The 6,000-nt window shown below is 35.6% G+C and overlaps 1 long non-coding RNA gene across 1 annotated transcript; it reads left to right on the forward strand.

Moving 5' to 3' along the window:
• Positions 1 to 2,343: 2,343 nt before the first annotated feature.
• LOC148296090 (uncharacterized) lies at positions 2,344 to 5,678 on the forward strand. The gene is made up of 3 exons (XR_015834323.1): positions 2,344 to 2,461; positions 2,761 to 2,885; positions 5,194 to 5,678. It is a non-coding gene; the product is annotated as an uncharacterized LOC148296090 (long non-coding RNA).
• The last annotated feature ends 322 nt before the right edge of the window (positions 5,679 to 6,000 follow it).

The raw sequence follows: 6,000 nt of genomic DNA on the forward strand, positions 1-6,000 counted from the left end.
CTTCACTCAGAGGAGCATGCCTAGCATAGTGAGGAGAAAGAATATGCATTTGTGGAATTCCCCTAAACAACTGTCACCACTGTTGTCCTCCCTTTTGTTGCTGTTATATTTTACGTACATAGATATAAGACGAGAAAATTAGATGGAATCTTATAAATAAGAGGAATTTCCTCAATATAAACATAGACAACAACAAATTATGAACAAATGAATTAATTTGAAGCTATATGACTAAGGCCCATTTTGGGATTGCTGTCACTTTTAATAAAAGTTTCTTCTGCTGTGCTTTGAAAATAATTAGCTGTAAAATAAAGCAACTCCATGTTTGGTAAACAATATTTTTAAATTGCTATTAGTACAAAAAGCAGTGTCAAAACCATTTGGTAAATTTTAATATAAAACTATTGTAATTGTGAATAATGACTAAAATAGACATGATATTAAAAGTATTATGTGCTAATCATGTGGAGGTAGTGGTGGTGGTGGAGTGGAGGTGTTGGTGATAGAGATGGAGGTGAAGGTGGTGGTGGTGATGAAGGTGAAGTTGGTGGTTGTGATAGTGGTGGTGGTGGGGATGGCGGTTGTGGAGGTGGAGGTGGTGGTGGTGGTGGCAGAAGATGAGGGGGATGTGGTGGTGGTGGTGGTGGCGGTGGCTGTGGAGGTGGTGAATGTGGTGATGGAGTTGGATTTGGAAGTGGAGGTGGTGTTATTTTTTAAAATTAATTATGGTATTTTGGGAATTAAAAAAAATTCATTAAAGGCTCATCTCTTCTTCTTTTGAAAGCAGCTTTGAAAAGCAACCAAAAACATGCTTTTAAAAGATGTTGTCAAAAGGCCACTACTTTTAAAGTAATCATGATATTTTATTTTTACCAAACTGCTTAACTTTAAAGTGAAGCAGGTTTGGCAAAAAAAAAAAGAAAAAAAGCAATCCCAAACAGGGCCTAAAACGCCAAAAGCAAAGCAGAAGAAAATGTACTCGCACACTTGGTGGTGGTGGTGGTGGAGGTGGTGGCGGTGACAGTGATGGTGGTGATGCTGGTAGTGGTTGTGGTGGTGGTGACGGTGTCAGTGATGGTGATGGTGATGGTGCTAGCGGTGGTGGTGGTGATGGTGGGGCTGGTAGTGGGGGTGGCGGTGGGTGGTGCTGAGGGTGGCAGCGATGGCAGTGTAGTGGTGACGACAACGATGACTGTGGTGGTGGTGGTAGTGGCGGTGACGTCGGCGACGTCTATGGTGATAGTCATGATAAGATGGTGGTAGTAGAAGTGGTGAAATCGTATCTTGAGAATAAAAATAATATATTTATCAAAATCTCGGGGGGTGGGGGAAGCAAAGACTTGTCATGGCTTAAAATTAGCCTATTATCAAACGAAATCTACCACTTTTTGTATTTCCTTTAAAATCAATGAGTTTTTGAATACACCTAAACTTTTATGAAGTCTTTTAAATTCGTGATTGAATACATCCAAACATTTGAATGGAGTTTAAAAAGTTTGAATTGAATAGACTTCTATAAAATCGTGATTGAATACACCTAAACTTTTAAACTTCTTTAAACTCTTATAAAATCTAAATTGAATACACCCCCCTTAATCTTTGGCCCTCCTGGCTTCAAAGGAGCCAAATCATGTTTTACTCTCAACTCTCATTTCATATATTTGGGGTTTATGTATATTTTTGTTATGAGAGGGGTTGGTTTTTTTGCTCAAGGCTGAAATATTCTTTAAAATAAAAATAAAAATTATACTTGTTCAGAATCTAGATCTAAGGAGGCTTCTAATTCATACTTGTCATCAGTTCATTAGTTGCATAACATTGCAAATGACGACGACATTTTTGGTGGTTTTTTTTTTTTTTTGGTGTGGTCAAAATCTGAAAATTTCTTTTAATATAAAGACAAATTTGAGCACATGAAGACAAATTTTGGGACGTCAAGAACTTGGCTAGTTTTGTAGAACTTTCAAGCTGTCGTATATGCTCTTGGTCTTTATAAATCAGATGAACAGTGCTTCTGACATATTCAATCGTAGCCGATATTCTTGGGAAGCTTATTTCAGAAATATAATCAAATCAAATGAACAGCGCATGCATGGCCGGTTCCTCTTTAATCTCCAGCACAAGTTACATTTGCACACTGTTTTTAATTAATTAGTAACTTTGTATTTTCAGCTTCTACATTGCTTGCATCGCCCTCACTTCTAGTATTCACATATAATTGATCTCCCATCCTCTCTACGCGTTTGTCGCAAGTAGCATTTGGGCATGAAGTTAATTTGTCATATCATCTTCCCTAAGTATTCCTTCATTCCGAGAGCTTGAGTAGTGTTGATCTTATTTGTAAGCTTAATTATCACCCATAAATCTGATTTTTAGTTACTAATAATTAAGCGCTTTTCTGGTCATCATGAATGCAGGTTAATTTGGTGGCGCAAGATATTGCTCTCCCACACAAATCCTGGTGCGGCTTCCCTTTTATTTTCGTGCTCAGGTTATAATAATTTTGTGTTCATCTTTATTGTTAGTGTTGATTTTCTTGAAAACAGATGAACTGCTAAGTAATGTAGCAGAAATTACAACGCACAACTTGGCTTATTTAGAGACTACATTCTCACTCTCTCTCTCTCTCTGTGAAACACATTTTCATTATTCTTCCTTACTTCCCTAGACTATGCCTCGTGTTTCTAAAATGCATCGCAGCAAAATCATATGATAGGCATTTTCTCTTTCCTCTCTTATCTTTCTTGTGTGAATATGTAGGGGGGAGAAGTTCCTTATAATATTCTTGGAACTGAAGAGCTTGGGAGTGATTATGCTAGCCCTTGGAAGTTTTGCCTGAGGATTCTAATGAGATCAACTCCAAACATCTCTTCTCCTCTAATTTTGTAAGTGCAAATAACTGCTAGACATGTTGCGATTTGGATCAAATTGGCTTATATAATCTAAAACTGAATGTGCCAAGTAATTGATTAATTAACATTATCAGATTTTTTGAGCTAGGTAGGTTGACTTTTCTCAATGCCCATTTTACCCCCAATAATATATATATATATATATATATATCTCTCTCTCTCTCTCTATAATTTTTTTTTTTTTACTTTTTACCATAAAAACTCTCTCATTCATTGTGAAATTAATTGTACAATAACCATTTATAATACAAATTTACGCCATTTCTTTCCCCAAAGTCTCTCACCCTTCCACCGAAAAAAAACTTTACACCACCTATATTCAAATTTCTTCTCCTTCAACACCGAGGCCTCGACAATGGAGGTTCTTCTTCTTTTTGCCCATTTGTGTACCTAGGTAGCAGAGGTTTATGTAACTACATACTTATATATCAAATAGGTTCACGTGTTGAGTTAGTCTGCCTATCAAAGGGGAATGATTCTTGAGTTTTCTACATATGTAGGTATACTAATTATGTCATTCCTATTAACAAGGTAACACAATTTTATATGTCTATGCATGCATGATTTCATAATGTATACATATATTCTTCCTTTTGATCTTTTGGTTAGGCATATTATATGGGGATTTTTGTAGAAATGTCACATGAATTTATACCTTAGTTTCAATTTGTCATTTTAAAGACAAATTTAAGAGAAATGTCACCTTAATTTTTCAAAATCCATGATTTTTCATATGACTTTAACACCATCCAATTTTTCATCCATTGTTAAGGGTATTTTAAAAATGAAAAAATCATTATAAAAAAACTGTATATCTTTTAAAAATTAGAAGAAAATGAAGAAAGAAAATAAATTGCATTTTTTTTTTCCATCCCCCTTTTGTCGTCTCTCTGTACTCTCCCTCTCCCTTCCTCACCCCCTCCAACCACCAGCCACTACCCCCTCCCTTCTCCTCTGTTTTTTTTTTCTCCCCCACGACTTGACCACCCCATCCCCACCCTCTCCCTCTATTTGATTCCGACAGATAAAACCATCTTATTGCCTACCAAGATAATAATATTCTGTGAGTTTGTGTTTTTTATTTTGCGAATTTTTCTCTTTAAGCTTGTTTCAGTTTCTGATTTTTTTTTAATTCAAAATAAATGGTTTATTAAATTAAGGATTTAGAGTCTGGATTATTGATTTGTTGGCAGAGAGAGCACTCTATGCGCTCTTTGTTTATCGCTTAGGTACTTTGGCAGGCAGTCATCAAATAGAGTGTGAGGGTAGGGGTGGGTTGCGGGTAGGGGCTGGGGTGGTCAGGTCATGGGTGAGAAAAAAAATAGGGGGCGGGGAGGAGGGGGTGGGGGAGGAAGGGAGAGAGATGTCTCTTTTTTTTTATTTGAAAATGGAAAGACTAAAATACCATTAATAATGGATGAAAAATTGGATGGTGTTAAATTAAGATGACAAATCATGAATTTTGAAAAATTAAGATGACATTTCTCTTAAATTTTTCTTTAAGGTGACAAATTGAAATTGAGGTATAAGTTCAAGTGACATTTCTACAACCCTATTATATGTATCTTATGTGCATTTTATGATTTTTTATTCTAGCCATAAATATTCAAAAGTCAAATTCAAAATTTAAGGAGTAACAATGCCTTAAATCGAGGACTTTAAATTTGTTTTCATTATTTACCTTCAAGGGGAAAATAGATATAGAAAATAAATAATAAATGAAAATTAGACCTTGATTCAATAAGGGTTTTTCCCCAATAGTTTTAGCATGGAATGGTACTGTATTAAAAGACCCCCAAGGAACAAGAAAAGAGAAGGGACATTAAAAGCATTATGTTTGTAAAAGAAACAATAAAAGTACTCTAAAAAAAACCCAATTTATATTATTTGGGTAGAGAAAAATAGAAGTATAGGAATTGAGTGAAACTAAAAAAATCCGATAAATAATAATCAGATGATTATAAGATTGAATAACAGTTACTATTTTAAAATAACCTCGAAGCGCATATAAGTAATAAAACAACTCAATGCAATGCAACTGTAATTAAATTGAAAATATATACAGTACAAACTTTTTTTTTCTCGTGTCCCGAAAACGTACAGTAACTATTTCACAGGTATGTATAATGTACTTACTTCAAACGTGGTAGAAAACTGAAATTACGAAACATGATTCTGGCCCTCCTCCATTATAATTTCTTGCTGATGAACATGATTCTGCTCCTCCGTGGAAATCGAAAGGCCACTCTGATTCATGATCACCTCTTTCACTCTGTCAAAGGCACGAACAGCTACACTGGTATACGATGTCACAGTTACAACGTCCTTCACAAAATAAATGACCCACAAGAAGAGGCTGAGCCACCCGAGAGCCGGGACGAGGATCAGCAATAGTAAAACGGAGGCAAGAGCTCCAGACAGGAGGCTAACATTGTCCATGAATTCAGACAAATCTGGATCATTAATCGGAGCTTGGTGGTCTAGTATCTCGACAGTCGCCAATGAGGCCACGTAAACAAATAAATCAACAGTGAACGTGATTACAGTAACGTAGTTCCTGACAAATGGAGACGCAATAGTTCCTGACTTCAGTTGGAGGAGCAAGCCCAGCATGCCCAGCAGAAAGAAATTATATCTGTGCAATTCCCCAAGAGAATTCTGACCTTCTTCTTCTTCTTCCCTTGTGCTATAAATATTTATATACAGAGAGAAATGTCAATAATGTTGCATATTGGACTATATATATAACGTAAAAGAAGAAGAAAAAAAGGGAATTGGCCAGACAGAGAATTAGATATACAGATCCATTACTCTACTAATTCTTCCTATTTGAAGAGCAACTAATAACAAACACTACTAGTTAATAGTCCTCTTTCTTTTTTTCGCTTAAAACTTACCAAAATTAATTTTAACCAAAAAAAAAACTACAAAAGGAAAATAAGATAACATTGAGCCACAACTGGGGTTTCATTTTCATGATCGGAAGGGTGAGGTAGCCACCGTTAACCTAGAACATAACCCAGTGAGACACAGACACATTATATATATATATATATATATATATATATATATATGAAGGGTGCATGAG

Source organism: Prunus avium, chromosome 3 (assembly GCF_965620075.1).
Source record: "Prunus avium chromosome 3, drPruAviu1.hap1.1, whole genome shotgun sequence".
Classification (NCBI taxonomy): domain Eukaryota; kingdom Viridiplantae; phylum Streptophyta; class Magnoliopsida; order Rosales; family Rosaceae; genus Prunus; species Prunus avium.